The 21,002-nt window shown below is 43.7% G+C and overlaps 1 long non-coding RNA gene across 1 annotated transcript; it reads right to left on the bottom strand.

The window, feature by feature from the left end:
- Window positions 1–8,165: 8,165 nt before the first annotated feature.
- On the bottom strand, window positions 8,166–19,227 carry LOC118594786. Its single transcript, XR_004946412.1, has 3 exons — window positions 18,880–19,227; window positions 9,210–9,407; window positions 8,166–8,556 (listed from the first exon to the last, which is right to left on the bottom strand). It is a non-coding gene; the product is annotated as an uncharacterized LOC118594786 (long non-coding RNA).
- Window positions 19,228–21,002: the final 1,775 nt, after the last annotated feature.

The raw sequence follows: 21,002 nt of genomic DNA, 5'->3' as shown, positions 1-21,002 counted from the left end.
GGTGAAGGCCTGACAGTCCCCTGCAACCATTTGTTTATTAGATGTCCCCAGTGCACAGCAATATGTTCTTCTCTCAACTCAGCTGCCTCCCTGAAGAAGTCTGCATTATTCCCACTTTCCCTGGGCCTGAAATGCCCATTTGTTCCTGGGCTTGTCAGTGAAGATGAGAACTGTTGGAGTAGGAAGGTGGTGAGATGCCACAAGGCATGAGTTAGGGGATGTGTATTGGTCTCTCCCTCTCTAGGACCATACCTGCTCTTCCCAAGGATGTCCTTGACTATAGCAGAAAGTTTTACCTACAAGGCAGGATTTCTACAGAGTGAGTAGAGATGGCTACTGACACCCTACTAGACAAGAGGAGCCAGTGCCATGGGACAAGCTTGGAGCCTCATCTGAGATGAGGAGCCTCTCTCCCCAGAGGATGCTGTGGTTTTTCCCAAGGCTGCACCCAATAAGGGGCTTATTTCCATCTCATTGCCATCTTGTTCTGCTTTGAAGCTTTCTCTGTATGAAGACCAGGCTTGTGGAATTGGCTCCATCTCTTCTGTCTAGTGGGGCCCCACTGACTCTTCTGCCCTGTCCACTCTGTGTTCTAGCTTCTCCTGAGACTCTATTACCCTTTCCTATACTCCAGAAAATCCATATACTCCTATAAGTATTTTGATGTGTGCTAGGGTGGTGGCACACACTGTACTCCCAATATTTGTAAGGTTGGAGCAGGATGATCGTGACTTTCAGGACAATCTGATAATAATAAATAAATAAAGACTCTGGAAGTGAAAAATGACTTGGAAAATTCATGAATGGAAAATATTTAAAAATCTGTTCTGTCTAATAGGCCTACCCTGAACTGTCTGTTAGGAAACTGTGATGGCTGATCTTCATTGCCAACCTGACAATAATAAACTAATGGACATAATTCAGAGTGGGTCTGTGAAGGCATTTATAGAAAGTAGTAATTGAGGCAAGAAGACATCCTTCAGAATGGGTGACACCTTCTTGTGGGTGGCCTAGAGATAGCCGTGAGGAAAAAGCAGTGTTGTGTGCTTATCTGTCTTCTCTTTTTGCTACTGAGTGCTGTAGCAGGAATCTTAAAGGTACTCATTAATAAAATCAAACCTGAGGCCAGTTATTGGGGTGAATGCTGGAAGATCAGAGAAGCAGAACAACCCACAGCTACCTCATCTTGCCAGTTCCTCAGCTGATGCTGTTTCTCTCAGACTGGAAGCCTCTAAGTCCTCATCTGAATGGGTGTCAGCTGAACTGTTGCTAAAAAGCCTGAATGCTTAACCAGCCAAATGCTTCTAGTTCCTGGTCTTCACACCTTATATGCCTTTCTGCTTTCTGCCATCACTCCCTGGGATTAAAGGCTTGCTTTCTGGGATTAAAGGTGTGATTCACCATGCTTGGCTTGGCTGTATACTTGAACCAGTGGATTTCTGCCTTTGGAATGCTAGGATTAAAGACCTGTGCTACCACTACCTATCCTCATGTTTAATATTGTGGCTGTTCTGTCTCTGACCCCAGATAAGTTTATTAGGGTGCACAATATTTTGGGGAGCACAGTACCACCACAGAGTGCATCTACCCCATTGCTGCTTCGGCTGCTGCCTCTCAGTCTCTCTGGCATGCTGTTAGGCATCACTGGATGGCCCAATCTCTATAGATTTTAAGTCATACTTTATTTATACCTTTCTTACCAGTAACATTTTTATTGATTCAGTTCCTCTAAGAACCCGGCCTAATACAGAAACAAATACTGTATATTACGCTTCACCATTTCCCACTAATCCTGGGAAAGTAGGGTCTCTGTGCCTCAGTTTCTCCATTTCCAAACTGAAGGACAACAGCCGTCATTGCTTTGTGGGACCTAAGAGTGACTCGGAGTCTCCAATAGTTCTAGAGTGCCATGACTGCGCTTTAGACTGGGCATGGATTTGTGTAGGTAAAATCTTCTGGAAGCACTATACAGAAAACTGAGCAAGTATTAGTACTAGCTGAATGGGCCCAGCTCAGCCAAGCTCCCATGAAGGAATTTACAGTGTGAGTCCACATTCCAAAGGCTGAGTGGGTTTCATAGTTTGATTCAGAAGAATTATAAAAAGGAAAACACCACATATGAGGAAATAGTCCCCACTTCTAAATGATCCACCCTTCATGTTTTTAGATTGTTGCCGCTCTATGTCACTCTCTCCTCAGGTTGATTAATATGGCAAAACTCCAGCTCTGCACAGGCCATTGCTTTTATTTAATTAAAAGGAAAAGAAGCCGTAAAGTGAGAGTATGCCTCCCTTTCTTTGTCTGCCTTGCTTACCCCTGCTGGAAACTTCCTCTGGCCAAGACCCACTTGGGAAATTTCCGCTCCAGGAACGGTTTATGAAGTTGAGAGATAAATGAGGTGATTTGAATAAGCGAATGTTGCATTTGCTGCTTTGAAGAACTCAGCGCAGACCTCAGTAATAAATGCTGTGACTCGTGAGTCCTGCACACCTTCCCTAGGAGGGGTTTGCTGAAACACTTGCAGATCCTTAATCAAGGGGTTGTTCTAGAACAGGCAGTCTGGTGAGGACCATGCTGCTGATAGCAGACATGCACACTCGAGTTACACTCTGGCTTACTCTGTATGGGGACACCAGACTCCATGATGTAAGAGTGGAGAGGGAATGGTAAATTTTATGAAAGAAGATAATGCTCCTGGTGTACTATATGCACAATCAGACTTATTATTCAGAGACTTTCTGTTAGGCACAAATAGAGTATGCTGAACTGATTTTCAAGGTTGAAAATATGAACATTCATTCTTTTTTTTTTTTTTTTTTTTTTTTTGTAAATTTGGTCACTCTAACCAGTGTATTAACTAAGGACTTTCTCGTTCACACTGATCGTCTGTCCTTCCTTTGTGCCAGCCCTGCTGGGCCATGCCTCCACACATTTACTCTTTCAGGGAGATTATCTCTGGAGAGGCAGATGGAAATCCCATCTGTGTGGGGATGGCTCACTTCCCTTGACCTGAGCGGCCATCTCTGCCTAGTTTGCCCACCATCTTCAGTTACCCCGGAACCAGACTGGTGACTGGGAGCTCACAGGTGAACGGTGCTAGCCTCCCTCTTTGTACTCACCGACAAACAGTTTCTCATCCTTTTTCCTCCTCCCCAGGAACTAGGAACTAGGGCAAGACAGAGTCATGAGGAGCCTAACCTGAGGTTTCCATGGTAACCACAGAAGGCACAATTGTAAGTCATCTTCAGCACTCCTACCGATTACCTACCGGAACCTTCAGGTTACCAACGCATAGGACACAGACGGAGCAGCTGTATAATCGCCAAGGACAACGTGCAGGGAGACAGGGTCGCGAGAGCCTCCGCCAAGCCGACCAAGGACCCTGGAAGCCAGGATGATTCCTGAACCTTTGTGGAATCCCTGGGTTACCACATGAGGTTGTACATGGGGATGAACTACTTGAATGCTCTTCAGGGCTTCTGCCCAATTTACCTAAGAAGCAAAGTGCAAATGCACCCTCATCATTGGGACACGCTAAGAGTCACTCAGATAAGAGGTGGGTCAGACGCTGTGTGCTTGGGGCTTTGCTCTGATTCTTCATTCTTCTGGTGGCAATCTGTTCTGGCAGTTGGCAGGGACTGCTCTCACCCAGGAGAAATGGCCCCTGCAGCACAGCCACACTCCAGAGTGAAGGCATTAAGGGTCAGACAGCAGACAGCCACGGCAACACTCAGAGACTGCCCACTTCAAACCCGGGAAAATTTTGGCGATATTTTCTGAGGTCTGCCGCTCTGTGCCCAGACTGTCCTTCCCTCTTCCCTCGGCCCTCGTCCCTTTCTGCTGAGATAGACCCTTCTTTCGGTTTCTCACCCCCTTCCTCTCACTTCTCCCCACCTCCTCCGTGTGTCCTATCCACATGCCTCCATCCGATTTTATGATGCCATCTTCCAGCAAACCAAACAGCCATACTTTTAAAGACGGGCCGATTTATGGAAAGAATAAAAACAACGCAAAGATAATAACAAGCAGATTGGAGGGGGTGATGGCGGTATCAAGCAAAGCCCTCACCGGGCTTTGGGCAGCTCCATGTGGATTACGTCCCTCTCCTGGACAGTCTCCCCACAAATGCTGGCATCGCTGCCCTTTCTTCCGCCTCTCTCGTTGCTTTTTGTTTTCTTTTCTAAACAAAAACAGACAGAAAATAACCCACAAGACAGAGCTTCAGTGTGTATATTTGTTCGTGTTTTAGACGGGGGAAAGTCCCTGTGTATTGTATGAGAGCCCCGCGCTGCAGCCATCCACTGGGTTTATTATTCCGAGCAGCACTCAATCACATGTGGCCCTATGAACAGAGAGTAATGCTGGCGAATCGTCCCGGGGGCTTTTCTTCTGTGTGTGAGTGGTATCCATCTGTCAGCTGTCAATGCCAGTGAGAGATATACAGGGCTGTCACTTCTCGTCAGCCAGCATTTGTGAAGCCTTGCACAGCTGCTCTGCAACACACAGTGTCCTTATTGAAGGCCAGAGAGGAGCCTCAGAGAAGGCATGAAAGATAGAAAAGAGATGCCTGAGCTGCAGCAGGGTAAGAGAGGCAACTTGTCAAAGACAGGAATCCAAACTACATTGCTGCCCACCCCCATCCCCAAAGAAAGAATTAAAAAACAAAACAAAACAAAACAAAAAAAACCCCTTCCCCTTCATTTCCAGAGAACCCTGTGCAGGTTGTAGGGCCTGCAAAAACCATAACAGCAAAGAAAATTTATATGTCCATAAATGAATGTATTCAGTGTAGATACGGTGATACACATTTTTTAAATCAACATAATCTAAAAAGGGCATATGTTTTTATGCTCTCCCCTATATAAATTATATTACTACAGAGACTATGCATATGCATAGTAGTTTGTTTAATGGAACATATATTTAATATGCTTTAAAAAATGAGCAGCATGAACCCCAGACATGTCTATACTGTAATAATGCACATGTTAAAACTGGCTTAATTTTGATATGGAAACACTCAATTCATCACAGCTCTGGTGTGCCATTGGACATTCCAATATGTTTATTTATAGAGTGAGTTTCACTTAATTGAATTATTTTAGGCTAACTGTGGTTCTGGTTTTGTGGTCTTGCTGTGGGGTCAGTTAAACTACACAGCCCTTACTACTTTCATGGGTACACAGACAGACTTGGATTCTTCCTCTTTGATTCTGCTTGAGGTATTAGGACAATTTTATTGTATTTGCCCTTTTTTCTCTATTTTCTCTCACTTTGACTTAGCTCTAATGAGGAAAAGGGTTTGGTAAAGTTGGATACTTCGGGCTTCCGAGTACAATATGTTCTTTCTCTTTCAAATAAAGGGCTAAAGATTTCTCAGGAAGGAAACTAAGGATTTATTCATATTAGTCACTGAAATGAGGGCCAAGAACCTTGTACTCAGAACCAGGCTCCTCAAGATCCTGCTGCTGATGCTGTGTACAGAGGAGGCTGTGCCAAGCAGGAGGAATCCCACTCGCTCATTGGCTTAGCTGTCTTAGAGAGAAAGCCTCAGTGTCAAGCTTGTATTCCCACCATATAAAGGGACAAAGGGACTTTGCTCATGTCATGTCTGGGGAGGGGGTGAGAAGGATGTGACTGAGGACACAGATGAGAACTTGGTACTCCAGATCTGCTGTAGTCCTCCTCACTGAATGAAAAGGTATCCATAGCCTCTCATCCCCAGAGGCTACAGTCAGGTGAGGACCACGGAGCTTGTTGGAAACGTTGGGTGGAACTTGGATTTAAGGAATACTCAGTGACAGGTGTAGAGAAGGGGCAGGTTTAGTTCTCAATTAACCATTCAGAAGCAGTCAGTACCTGACATACCTGCTTCCAAGGGAAGTCAGTCACTCCAGGCTGTAATTGACATAAATGGTCTAGGGAGACTAGGGAGCTTTTCTTAGGATGAAAGAAGAGAGCATTTGAAGTTTGAACTTGTGTCCCATGACCAATGTAAATATTACCACGAACAAAAATGTACAGATGCATTGCAAGGGAGTTCTGAAGGGCAGGAGTCCTGGACCAAAGCTTTGGCTGTCAGCAGAGGTGCTTGGAAACCTTTATCTTCAAGAGCAGCGCCTCCACATCCTCACATCTCTCTCCCTTCTCCTCTCCTTCTGTGTCTGCTGTCACAGCGCCTTCTTTCTCTGTTTCCGTTGTTACATACTGACTTGAACCTGGCCTTTGAGCTGACCTTCGTCCTACATTCCTCACATATGGATTATATGGTACCAATTTAAACAATCCAGAGTAATCACCCCATCTCGAGGTCCTCAGCATAACTACAGAGTCCCCTTTGTACAAGTAAAGTAATGCATTTGGTCACTAGGTGGTTAGGGGACGTGGGCCAGCATATCGTACTGTAAAATGACTTCAGAATAACAGCTAAGAGAACAAATGGCAGGCACTGCTAGGAAAAGCCTGGCTGGACATAGTTTGCATAGATCTAAGGGTGTGAAGAGACGTGGGCAAGCAATACTGAGAACATGTGTCCATGTCATACGAAGCGCTGAGTTCCAGGCATCCAGTAGGAAGATGATAGGATGTGTCTGCTCAGCCTGAAGGAAGTCCTCATAGATGAATCAGTGTATGGAGGAGACAAGAAGGCGCAGGGGCTTCATGTTTATGGTTGACAAGGCCAGGTGGGGCTCCAGAGAGTCTCCTGTTAGAAGGTGCTTAAACACCTCCATGAATGGCCTTGACCCCTGCAAGATTAACATTTGTTCCTCAACATGAGAGGTGCCTTACTGGCCTCATGTAGACTTGGTCCACATGAAAAAATTAACTCGTGGGTATATGATTGTCCATGACTTCTTGTGGTCACTGAAAAAGGAAAAACTAGAAATGTCCAGATGTAGAAGGCTCTGGAGCAAACTGCATCGTAGGTGACTGCTGTCCTCTCACTTGAGTGGTCACTTGAGGGAGTGGCATGATTGAAATGAACAAGATCCCATCAGACATGTTGACCTGTGAGTAATTTGGTTGTTAATTGTGTTAGTTTTTCAGACTCAAACGAGTTAGGATGGGAAACCGACAGAGACAAAATAAAGGATGCAGAAGGACCACCCACCCACTGCCAAAGTTGTCAATGAACGCAGCTGAGCAGAGCAGTGAACAGGTGGCCACAGGGCTCACAGCCTGGGTTACAGGTGTACATGGATCTCAGGCTCCGCAGGAGTAAATCTTGCCCATCAACCCCTCTGAGGATGGACAGCCAGTGGCCTCAGCTCAGCCAAGGGAAATTGACAGGATTATAACAGATGGCCATGTAAAACTGCTTCTTTGCTGGGGGGCAGAGAGAAATGGGCTTCCATAGTGGTGAGGAGGGAGGGGAGGGTGGTGATTCCAGTTACTGTGATTAAGAGCCCAGGAGGCAGGAGGATCCTTATAAACTTAGTTATTCTCGGGGACAAGCCTGGGTAAATTGAATGGAGAGAAGCCTGTTTTCCAAGGTGGAAGAGAGCGTCCCACAGCCAGAGGGACAAGAGCGGAGGCCCCGGTGCACACAGGTCCCTGGATTACATGGTGTTGAAATGACATGTTGTTCTTACCACCGCTCCCCTTTTCTTCCTGTCCCTCTTCCCATTCCTTCTCTTCTCCTCTCAGGTCTTGCTGTTGCCCCTCATACAGCTGTTTTACAGAAGCAGACATGCCGTGTAAGCCACATTCTCTGCTTCTATCTGTGCAACCCTGGATCATACATCCAATCTAAGCAGCAGGGCGGGTGCAGTGCTTGGGAAGAGGAGGTTGTACACTTGATGGTCTTTCTCAGGACACTTCCACTGCAGGTGATGTTACACTTATGAGTTCTTGAGTTTACGATGGACTGTGTACTTTGTGATGTCTAGGATGATGGGCATTTGGATGTGGTTTTTATGTTGTAGGGAAAATATGAAATCTCCGTTGTCTTGGACTTGCAGTCGGTCCTGGGAAATCGCTAATCAGCAGGACCTGCCTTACTGGCCACTATTACAACCTGAAACAGAGCTCAGCCTACAAGTCTCAAAGCTCCAGCAGACAGTTTTGAACAATGATGAGATGCAAGCTTGGGATAGAAAAGAAAGACAACAGAGCAAGTGTCGTGTATCGACATTTTTATTAGTAAAATATAACTAAGGGGCAAAATTGACAAGGGTAAAATCTCCCAGGCAGTAACGGCACAATTACAGCCTGGAGATCTCATCACCCATCAGGAGACCATTAAGGAGCAGTCCTCATGATTGCACACCAAAGAAAACAAACTCACAAAAACACCTTGTCAGGGTACGTTCCTTTCTGCTCCACATACCAAGTACCTACCAATTTTCTCCCCAGGAGAGGTAATAGAAAGCAAGCATTAGAATAACAATAATAATAATTCCTATGGTTATAAATATTTTTCAGTCCTTTCTAAATTTCCAAATGCTCCAATTAGTCTAGTGGAGCTATAGAAAGTCCTTGGAAGGAAAGCAGACCTGTCCACATGAGGACCTTCCAATCACCACAGCATTTATGCTTCTCCATTGAAGTGTTCCTCTGGAGAGGATAAACAAAAATTTCCTAGATTAGTTTGGTCTACCCTCTCTAAGGCTAAATTTTCCCCATCAGTGTGTATTTATGTGAATCTGTGTGTCTACCCCATCACTGTGTATAGTGTGTATCCAGTATGTGTGGAGGATGTTTTGTTATAGCCTGGACTCTTGGTGTATATTTGTGTGTCCAATCCATCACTGTGTATGGTGTGTCTCTGGGTGTGTGGGGGTGAGCATGGCCTATGTTTTGTTATAGCCTGGATTCCCTGTGTTCAGTAATGCCTGTGTACTAGAGAAGCTTTTGTTATCAGGGAAGGAGGAGCAATACACGGAGGCAGGGTGAGAGAGCCTAAGCATCTAGGAAGTATGTCAAAGGGCCTCGATGGAGCCTTTGGGCCTACAGCACCAGGAACAAGGTCAGGGTCAAGTATGGCTAGAGAGCAAGAGTCATGCCCCTTGCATTTCACATGGGGACCAGCAGACCAGCAGCCTACCTGCCACCATGAACGTGTTAACATTGGGGTGTGCACTGATGGGTACATCGCATCTAAGATCTAAGCGAGTTCTAACTCTTTAACACAACAATCAGGAAATGTGTGCTCTCTTACCCTAAGCACCTCCCCCAGCTCCTCTAGCCTCCCCACTAGGATCCCGTACCCGGAGTCCTTTGGTCTGCTTCTGAATTGCAGCTCAAGGCTCCTTTGTGTGGTCAAGCCTTCTAGCAGCCTTCCCCTTGACCACCACGGACTGTTATGCCCTTCTCCTGCCATTCAGCTCTCAGCCAGCATGCTCTCCTTGATATCAGTTCCACTTTAGGCTACAATAAAGTTACAGAGACTGAATTTATCTTCTCACCTGAAATAATGAAAAAGAAAATTAAATTAGAGAGTAGAAAACACCTTTAAAGTAGCTCTAAAGAAAACAGACATCGGTTGTAACTGTCTATCTCTGCGCGGTTTCCTGAGAGACAGGGAAGCCTGGGGACTGATCTCTGGCGCAGCTCTGGCTTCCTGCCTAGAAACTTTCTAGAACATGATACAGAGTAGAAACCAAAAAAAAAAAAAAAAAAAAAACCAAAACCAAAACCAAAACCAAACAAACAAAAAGCCTGAAATGCCCTGACTTGAGGAGACAAGATGGTGTTCAGGGGGCAAAAGACAGTCAGAATTGCAAACAAATGCGGGGAGACCTGGAGTCTCAGCAGGTTCTCAGAGAGTGTTTGTCAGTTTGCACAGGTGAGAAGACCAGTTGAGCTTGGTGAAGATGCATGCTGTCAGAAACATGAGGATGCATACATGGAACCTCATGAGAAAAACTCAACGCTTTTCCTTTCTGTGATGCCGTTGCTTTAGTGTGGGGGTGCAAAAAGGAAGAGACTAAAGGGAAGTGTATGAAAAATGCATGTGAGATAAGAAAGACATTTGTGGTGAGACTACACAAGCAAAAGCTCTCAGTCCCCAATAATACACAGACTGACAGCCCACTAGCGAATGGGCAACAGATTTCTACCGAGACATCACAAAAAAAAAAAAAAAAAAAGGATGCACAAATCACAGATTAAGTGTTGCATCAAGAGATGCAAACTAAAATCACAACATAAAATCATTTACACCCTCTTAAGGGCTACAAAGTAGAAGTCATGTGACACAGTCATCAACAGAGATCTAAAGAAGTGGGGCTCACATATGACATGCTGGGACTGAATCCACACTGGAAAACGGTATGATTGTTTCTTCAAAAGTGAAGGAAAGTTGTGCATTATTACTGATTCCACCCCCAGATATTTACCCAGGAGCTGTGAAATTGCACACTCCAGCAACCAGCGGTGTGTGTGAGTTTTCTTAGCAGCACTTTATAGATGCCTGGGTCAGGAGAATAACAGGGAAACAGGCAGGAAAAATCCTGAGGTGAAAGTTGGAGTCTAGGGTATATATGAAGGCTGAGGAGGCAGTGTGGATGGGTGGGTCACATAGAGTCACCTGACTAAACCCTGGTGATGGCTTTGCAGGATATGGCTGTCTGGGAGGGAGGATTTGGCATGGGGGGGCAGGCTATGGGACCTGGTTGGAGCCTGGAGGTTTGTAGCAGCATAAGCAGGGATGGGCAGATTTTGTGAAGGTACTGGGTATAGTACCTGGACTAGATGCAGGGGTTTGGAGAGGATGCAAGGACAGTATCAGACAGACTCAATGTGCAGGATCTGTCTGGATGGGAAAGCTGGATGTGATGTTAGTGCCTTCTAAAGAGTGTCTCACTGGTTTTCTCAGAATGTGACAGAGGGCATTGTGAATAGATAGTGGGTCATTTCTGTTAGGTATGCAGAGTTTGAACAGAGGCTGACTTAAATATCTACAGCCAAGCCTTCTTTTTAACATCTGCTTCTTTATGAGATTTGTCTCAACCCTTGAGAGATTACTCAATGTGGTTTGTAATATATTAATTTTACACATGTGTTATCACCACAGAACCTTCATGTCACAGAGGTAGAAATTTCCAAGATCTTCACTGAGTGTGTAACAATCAATACATCACTGTTCCATGGAGGCAAAGAAGAGGCAAATTGATTCCAGAACAGAAGAAAATGCATGAAGAGGTGGTGAGATGGCTCAGCAGATAGTGGTGATTGTCACCAAACATGAAGATCTGAGTTCGATCCCCGGGAATCACAAGGTGGAATGGGAAAACTAACTCCTGCGGGTTGTCCTCTGACTTCCAAACAGACATTGTGGCACACACACATGCCCAGGCATGCACATGTGTACACACACACACACACACACACACACACACACACACACACACACTAAGTACATACCATGTAACAAAAATTGTAGAGAAATACAGGAAGATCTTCCTACAGGAGGTTAGTTGCACAGAAAACGTGTGCTTTGTGGCTCTCGATAGTGTGGTAGCCAGCATGACATGCTTTATAAGATTAGTGTTCATGCTCTGTTTGCCAGAATGCCATCGCCAGCTCTGACATGCTTGGACAGAGTTCAGTTCTTAGCACCCAATCAGTGGCACCCACAGAGGCCTATTTCCCCTTTCTGCCTCCATTCCTTTAGGACTCTATCACAACATGTGGTGGACCCAGCTTTCCTGCTTCCTGAGGACCATCTCAGTTTGCTGTGGGATGTTCTGTATGTTAAATGTATTGCTCTGATTGGTTAATAAATAAAACACTGACTGGCCAGTAGCCAGGCAGAAAGTATAGGCGGGACAAGGAGAGAAGAGAATTCTGGGAAGTGGAAGGCTGAGGCAGAGAGACACTGCCAGCCACTACCATGACAAGCAATATGTAAAGATACCAGTAAGCCACAAGCCACGTGGCAACTTATAGATTAATAGAAATGGGTTAATTTAAGATAGAAGAACTAGATAACAAGAAGCCTGCCATGGCCATACAGTTTGTAAACAATGTAAGTCTCTGTGTGTTTACTTGGTTGGGTCTGAGCGACTGTGGGACTGGCAGGTGAGAGAGATTTGTCCTGACTGTGGGCCAGGCAGAAAAACTCTAGCTACATCAGTTTACCTCTCTAGCCCATTCCTATTCCTTCCTGTAAGCCCCCAATACCTGGAAACACATTCTACCTGGGACCCCCAGAGAACATACCTGGCAAAGGACTCAGAAGCATTTTCTATAGGCAACCCACAGCCACCACACTCTCCTTAATATCCAGAGTGGGCAACAGAAACCAAGGGACAGAACAGCCACTCAACAAGGACAGGACCAGAATATAGAACCACACCTAGAACCTAGAACCACAGTCCTCCCAAGCCCAGATGACAAAGTACCACTTCAAGGACATAATCATTAATACACAAGATATCATGTCTCCACAGAACCCAGTAACCCAACTACAGTAGGTCCTGAGAAATGCACTACAGCTGGACCACAAGACAAGGACTTCAAAACAGCTGTTACGGATTTGTTAAAGGGCCTTAAAGAGGATATGAATACATCCCTTAATGAAGTCTGTGAAAATGCAAACAGTGGAATGAAATGATGAAAAATGCCCAAAACATGAAAGCAGAAATATAATCACTAAAGAAAACCCAAGCTGAGATAAAACTGGAAAGAAAACTTTAGAAAGTCAAACAAAATCCTCAGAGGTAAGCCTCACCAACAGAGTACAAAACATGGACGACAGACTCTCTGGCATCAAAGGCAAAGGAGAAGAATTGGATACTTCAGTCAAAGGAAATGTTAAATTTTTAAAACTCCAGGCAACAAACACCCAATAAATCCGAGAGACTAAGAAAAGATCAAACCTATAAATAACAGGAATAGAGGAAGGAGAAGAAACCTAGGTCAAAGGCACAGAAAATATTTTCAAGTAAATCATAGAAGAAATTTCCCCTAGCCTAAAGGAGGAGGTGCCTGTCAAGGTGTAAGAAAGCATACGAAACACCAAACAGATTAGAGCAGAAATGAAATTCCCTACTACACATAATAGTCAGAACACTAAACTCACAGAACAACACCACAAAAGGCTATTAGAAAGCTGCCAGGGAAAAGAGCGAGTAACACATAAAGGCAGACCCAATAGAACAACATCTGGCTTCTCGATGGAGACTCTAACCAGAAGAGACCATAGGTGCTGGCCCAGACTACTATACCCACACCACAAGGACAAAAGAACAGGAATGAACAAACAATGCTCATTAATATCTCACAACATCAGTGGTCTCAATATACCAATAAAAAAGACACAGACTAACAGATTGGATTTGAAAACATAATCCATCTTTTTGCTGCATCCAAAAACAAAACAAACAAACAAAAAACCCCAACACTCCTTAACCTCAAGGATAGATATCCCCACATAGTAAAATGATAGAAAAAGATAGTCCAAAACAGATCCAAAAAGCAAGCTGGTGTAGCCATTTTAATATCTGACTAAATAGTTTTCAAACCAACACTAATCAGAAGATATGGGGAAAGATACTACATACTAATCAAAGGAAAAATCTACCAAGAAGATATTACAATTTTAAATATCTAGTCACCAAACATGAGGGCGCCCGAGTTCATGAGACAAACACTACTACAGCTAAAATCACATACTCACCCACACACAGTAATAGTGGGCTACTTCAATACCTCACTCTCAACAATAGAAAATTCGCTCAGGCAAAAAATTTAACAGAGAAATGCTGGAGCTAAATGATGTTATAAATCAAAAGGACCTAGCATACGTTTACAGAACATTTCACCCAAGTACAAAAGAATAAAACTTCTTTTCAGCAGCTCAAGGAACTTTCTATAAAACTGACCACATACTTGAACACAAAGCAAGTCTTCACAGACACAAGAAAGTAACACCCTGAATCCTCTCTGACCCTAATACATTAAAGCTATGTATTGCCAGGTGGCGCTGTCACATGCCTTTAATCCCAGCACTTGGGAGGCAAAGCCAAGCGGATCTCTGTGAGTTCAAGGCCAGCCTTGTGTACAGAGCGAGATCCAGGACAGGCACCCAAATTACACAGAGAAACCCTGTCTCAAAAACAAAACAAAACAAACAAAAAGCTGTGTATCAACACCCAAAGAAACAGCAGAGAGTTTAAAACTCATGGAAACTGAACAATATACTACTGAATGAAAAAAATGGGTCAGCAGAAATTAAGAAACAAATTAAGACATTTTAATTGAAAGAAAATGAAAACACAACAGAACTAAACCTACTTCCCACAATGGAGGGGATTCAAAGAGGCAAATTCATAGCACTAAGTACCTACATAAGAAAATCAGAGAGATCCCATATCAGCAACTTAATAGCTCCTGAAAGCTCTAGAACAACAACAACAACAAAACAAAACAAAACAAAAACAAAAAACAATACATCAAAAGGAATAGATAGCAAGAAATAATCAAACTCCAGACAGAAACCAATAAAACAGAAACAAGAAAAAGAAACATACAAAAAATTAATAAAATGAAGAGTTGGTTCTTTAAGAAAAACCATTCAGATTGATGAACTCCTAGACAAATTAAGCTAAAAGATTGGAGATGAAAGGTCTAAGTCAGTAAAATTAGAAACAGAAAGTGGAACTGTCTTAGTCAGGTTTTCTATTGCTGTGAAGAGACACCATGACCACGGCAGCCCTTATAAGGAAAACATTTAATTGAGGTGGCTCACTTATAGTTTCAGAGGTTCAGTCCATTGCCATCATGGTGGGGAGCATGGCAGCATGCAGGCAGGCATCGTGCCAGAGAGACAGTGTCCTACATCTTGCAGGCAACAGGAAGTCAAATGAGACACTAGGCTGTATCCTGAGCATTGGACACCTCAAAGCCTGCCCCACAGTGACACACTTCCTCCAATAAGGCCATGCCCACTTCAACAAAGCCACACCTCCTAATAGTGCCACTCCCTATGAGATTATGGGGGCCAGTTACATTCAAACTGCCACAGGAAAATATCAACAGGCACCTAGGAAACCCAGAGAATCATAAGGACATACTTTAAAAACCTGTTCTCCATCAAATTGGAAAATCTATTGCTGAGGATGCCATACACTTAGGACATAAGACTCAGAAGACACGAGCTGGTTCTAACCTGAAAGCCTCATCCCCAAGGACTAGTTTTCATGGTACCAGAAGGTGCCATGCCAGTGATCAATGGAAGAAAGCCATTGAGGAAAGCCATTGTAGATCTATGATCTGCGAATATGGTGCCTATCAACTACCACAAAGACCAGCATAGCGCGATAATCCAAAGGGTATGAAAGTGACAGGCATACCTTGGTGGTAACCAAAATCTTTCACTTAAAGATTGCTCAACAAGAGGCAAATCATGCCTGGTACTAGAAACCTAGCCAACTACATAGTGTTAGTGAAAGCACGAATCTTAGAGACGAACCTACAGCCATCACTGTAGATGAAATTTTATTTGAGCTGCCGATCAGCTTCCCAAATAAAGACATGGAGACTTATTAATCATGAATGCTCCACCTTAGCTTAGGTTTGTCCCACTAGCTCTTTTAACTTAATTTAACCTGTTTCTATCCATCTATATTTTGCCTTGAGGCTTCTTACCTTTCTTTCATTCTGTGTGTCCTACTTTTCTGCTTCCTCTGTGTCTGTCTGGCCCCTGGAGTCTCCCTGTTGTCTCCTTTTTCCTTCTTCCTTCCTCCCTCAAGCCTCAGTTCCTCCTCCTATTTTCTCTCCCTGCCTGGAAGTTCTGCATATACCTCTCCCCCTTGCTATTGGCCATTTAGCTTTTTATTAGACCAATCAGATGTCTTAGGCAGGAGAGGTAAAACAGCAACACATCTTTACACAATTTGACAAATATTCTGCAACACACCACTTTACTAAACCAGCATGATTCCTAACTACATTCTAAATATTTATCCTTATACCCACAGATAAATACAGATGTGACTCCTCATCAAAGAAATATCTCTTTATGACAGGCGGAGACCATTACAGGAAGTTACAACTGATCCAAACACAGAGAACAGGTGATCACCCAGTACCCAGTCCCTACTGATAACATCTACAACACAGTTCTTCCATCTAAGACTCAGGGAGCATCAGGGGAAAGAAGGTAGAAAGATTGCAAGAGCCAGAGGAACAGGAAGTCAGCTATGGGATTGTATCTCCAAGTTGTGTTCAAGAAGCTACAGCTATGAAGTCTAATCAACATGGACTGAACGAGCACAACACCAATAGACATTGAAGGGCAGGCTCCACAAAGGCCTCAAACCTAGACAAAGACCTACAGGCAACTAAAGAAAGAGAAGAATAGGAGAAAGAGTCTTCGCAGGGAAGAGCCACCCTACGGGTTATCCAATAGCAAGTGATGGGCCCTGAAATCATATACATAAAAAGATCCACCACCATATTGCCAACAGTGGTTTGATGGGAAACAGGCAAAGACACATATAATAGATGCACATATATTTATACATAGGCATATGCTCATCTACCTAGAGAGACATGTTCATGCATATGAATACACATAGGCATGTATATCTATAAATATGTATATGCACATATGTACCTATAGAGACACATTTAAACATGCATATACACATAAATGCACATATATCACATATTTGTACACTTGCATATACACACATGTGTGTAAATAAATATAATTCATTTTCACTTTTTGCAGCAAATATGTTCTGTGGATGCTGGATCAGTTCCAAACCCACTAAGCTGAGGGGAAATTACAGAGGTGAACTTCCTTTCTAAGTCTTTTTCTAACATGCTCAATTTCCCTTCTTGTTATCCTCATGTCTAATGTTGCCATCTGTAGATTTTTCCTTCATTTTATTTTGTAATTTTATATTTTGAGACAGAGTCCCACAAAATAGCCCTGGCTGGCCTGTAACTCCCAATGTAGATCAGGCTGGCCTTGAATTTAAAGATCCACTTTCCTCTGCCTCCTGAGTGCAGGGATTAAAGGTGCATACCCCCACAGCCCGCTTCCTTTATATTTTTTAAATCATTGAATAACATTTTGTTGTGATTTTCATTTATATGAAATATAATTTTCTGGTTAGTTATAATTTCTGATTAAGGACATTTAAATTTCATTGTTTTTATTACAAAGAATTTGTATCTATATTACAGAAACATTTTTTTCATTATAGAGGGGAATGGGTTTTCCTTAGCAGTTGTCTGCAGAAGAATTTCTGTGTGTGGGAAGCACAAAGTCCCCATGTTCACCCAGCACCCACCGCAGCCTCCCTAACATGCAGTGCTCAAGACTGACTGCCTGTCTCTGGGGCCAGTGTGAGACACTTGTTCTGAGTGGAATCTGCAGTGAGGAATTCTCTGATGCTGTTCTTGTCCTGAGGCAGAGTGTGGAATCCTTTCCCCGTGGTGAGCTGTGAGCTCCTCCAGCAGATGTCCAGTGCCAGGCCATGTAGAGCCTTGCCTTCCATGGCCAAGCCCTCTGCACACATCTTCTACATCTCCTCTTGCTGTCCTGCCCAGTGTGGTGGTTTGTAGAGGCTGTTGAAAGCCCCATCATGTATACTAAAAACTCTAGACCATATTCAACCCTTGTTTCACTAAACAGAGTTTAGGGGACCCGTTTCAGTTCTCAGACCTATGATGGGCAGCTCACAATCACCTGTGACACCAGTCCCCAGAGATCTAACATCTTTTGGCTTCTGAGGATATCCACATTCACATATACATAGAACACACACTAACACACACATACACACCAATAAAAATATAATAAACCTATACAAACATCCTACAGGTAAGAAAACAGTTACATGGGCAATATGCTCTCATTCAAAAATTAATACCGTTCTTCCTCACCAATCTGTCATCCTTATTCAGTATAAAAGATGCTCCTAACCATTTCTCCCACTACGGCAGACTCTTCCAGCACTATTATCTTAGGTGCATGGTTCTCTGACATGTGACCATCAGAGCTGGAGACTGGAGAGGACCTAATTGGATACATTTGCTGATTATGCTTTACAAAATCCCATAAATACTATTATTATCAGCTTTGCTGTAAGGCCTGAAGAAACCCAAACTGAGAGAGACATGGAGGTGGAATCCAAACCACCAGGCTTTATCTAGAAGACGTCCTCTTAGACACTCTGCTCAGATAGATTACTTCCTGTCTGACTTTGGTTCTGTGTAAACTGATACTGGGAAGAGAAACACAAAACGGAAGACATACGAGGCAAGATGCAATCCAACAGAAGTCGTGGCTAGCCAGGGTGGGAGGAAACATTTAAAGAAATTCTAATAGTCTGTAGTGGATAGCCATCCCAGCATTGGCCTGGAAGTTCTAACCCCCATTGAGGCTTCGGTAATGGTCATGCCCACAAGGCAGGGCAGAGGAGGAAGTGGAAGACCAAGGATCGAGAGGAGGTCTCTCTCTCGGTTCCGGGACCCTGGACGCTGGAGGTAGACCGAGCAGAGTTCTCCAGAGAACACCACTGGACTGCGCTATACCTTTGCCAGACCCTGCAACCTCCCCCTTCATTTGTAAGTTACCCCACAAAATAAACCTCCCTTTTAACTACGTGGAGTGGCCTTAATAATTTCACCAATAATAGTCACAGAGAGAAATGAAGAGACTTCAAAGTGAAATCTGCCTGTATGAAATATAGACAAAGTGGCCTAAAAGTAAACTACTCAGAGTACAAGAGGGTCTTTTCCCTTATGTTTTAAAACAGTTGTTTATTTACTTGTGTACCCCTGTGTGCATGTGAATGTGTGCATGTGTGTGTGTGTGTGTGTGTGCATGTGCGTGTGCATGCGTGTGCGTGTGTGTGTGTGTGTGTGTGTGTGTGTGTGTGTGTGTGTGCCTGCAGCTGTGAATCACTCCTCACATACCGGTCAAAGGACAGTTTGCAGCAGTCAGTTTTCCCCTTCCATCATGATGGCACTGGGAATCAAACTCAGGTCTTCGGGCTTGGTGTCCAGTGGCTTTGCTCATGGCTGGTGTGTGAAGACAGCGATACTCACTGGGCAGGGATCCCTGTCCCTCTTGGTCTGTCTTCCCTGCCAGTTCTTGGGAACTTGTTTTCTCACACATAAATACTTCATGTCTCCTTCGTGGAAAGTGGCATTTCTGTAATAGAATTATCTTTGCTGGGTGTGAGAGACCTTGAAACTATTTTCCTGTGAGGGGGGTCACATGATTCGAGTCATACTTGGCATAAAGCTAAGAGCACCTGCCCTTTGAAACATGTTGGACTCCATCTCTGTAGCTGTGCAGCACAGAGGGGTGAGCTGTACCCCAATACCCCATTCACTCCACAGTGAGGACAATGCAGGGGGCCTTCTGCTCTTTCTATGCTGCCCCATGCCCTGGCTTTTTGTGGTCTCTGCCCCTTGGCTTCCTGTATTTGACTGTGATGTTCCTCATTGGGACCTCAGCCTTTCATCTGTCCTAACCCCTACTACCCATCAGCCCTTGTTTCTCCCAGTTCCCTTCCGTTCTACCCTGGGAACCTCACCTCACAGACTGACTAGGGGCTAATGAGGATGGTTCCAGTGGTCACCCTCAGACCACACATTTGCATCTCATCATGTATATTCAAACCTCACCTCAAGGCCAGCCTTGCCTTGGAGGTGACCAAACAGCTGACCTACTGTCCTCTATCACAAAAGAAGAAGCAAGGTGCTACCCAATCTGGCATCCCAAGCTAACCCAGGGCTTGTAAGAGAGACATTTCCTTGTCTTGAAATGGCACTGTGAGAAGGGCAAAAGTGCCCTAATCTTCAGGTTAGAAGCAACATCCCCAGCATGCATGTCCCAGGGTGGTTTTGCATCACCCACACATCTCTGTGGATCCTCTCAGGCTGATTTCTTGGATTCCCTAAACTGACTCATAGTTGGTGTTGACTTCACTCAAGCTTGTGACCCAGAAAACAAACAATAAATGTTAACAAAACACTAAGCAAATAGTGACCTCATCTTAAAATATGTGTTATATCAACTAACAATTGTATAGGAATTACATACTCAATGCTTATGATTTTAATAATTATCATATTTAAATTTCACATAATTAAACAATTGTTTTCCTATAACTTGTTAACATAATCAAGTATAAATATACATAATAAGCACATGGGTACATTTTATTAAGATAATAACTACTCCTACAAGCAAAGACATGGGTATAAATTCAACCAATTGATGTGTGTCTCATTTAAAATTTAAATTAAGCACACAGTGTGAGTGTATTCAACATTGTCCCAGCACTGAAGTAGTTTACTCACTACAGTCTACTGTGTGATCCTACCAGCAAAATGCCAAATGAGTCGCTTAAATGACTAGACTTTTAAAAATCAAATGAAGCACTTTCCATGTTTAGTCAAGCCATTTTCCTGTAGAATAGAATCCTGAAGTTTAGAAACTGCCACTTTCTGTTGGCCTTGGGTCTAGGCACTGGTGACCTGTGTACGTGGCTGCCAGTGACAGGTCCCATAATCCTGCACAATCTCTTCTCTGGTTCTGCTTCAGTTGACCAGTTGACCCGTTTCTTCCACAAATACATGGCACAAATCACTGTGAGAGGCTGTGAAGCCTAGTTAATATTTAAAACATTTTGATGCTCAGATAAAAGGGGATTCAAGTTGTCACCAATTAGTAGGAAAAGACTAATTATTATACAGACCTATGATCCTTCATAAGTAGCTACATTAAAGGAATCTAAAAGCTATCACTTTTTATGAAAGAGCAGATGGCCCGAGTTAGACCCCTAAACTATAATGAACGTGTGAGGGTGTCCAAGGAATGCCTGTGTGTATCACTAAACAGGATCCTTTCTAAAGGGCTGCTAGAGGAGGGAGACAGAGAATGGAGCAGAAACACAATGTCAAAGTCATCATGGTCATGCTAATCAGTTCCATCTACAGGAATTGATCTAGAAAGCCATCTTCTTTCCCAGGCATCAAACTACTTGAAAATACATATGCATTTTAATTATCCTGTTTAAGCAAGATTC

Source organism: Onychomys torridus, chromosome 13 (assembly GCF_903995425.1).
Source record: "Onychomys torridus chromosome 13, mOncTor1.1, whole genome shotgun sequence".
Taxonomy (NCBI): domain Eukaryota; kingdom Metazoa; phylum Chordata; class Mammalia; order Rodentia; family Cricetidae; genus Onychomys; species Onychomys torridus.
The sequence above is the reverse complement of the archived record's forward strand: the minus strand, read 5'-3'. Positions and strand labels throughout refer to the sequence as shown.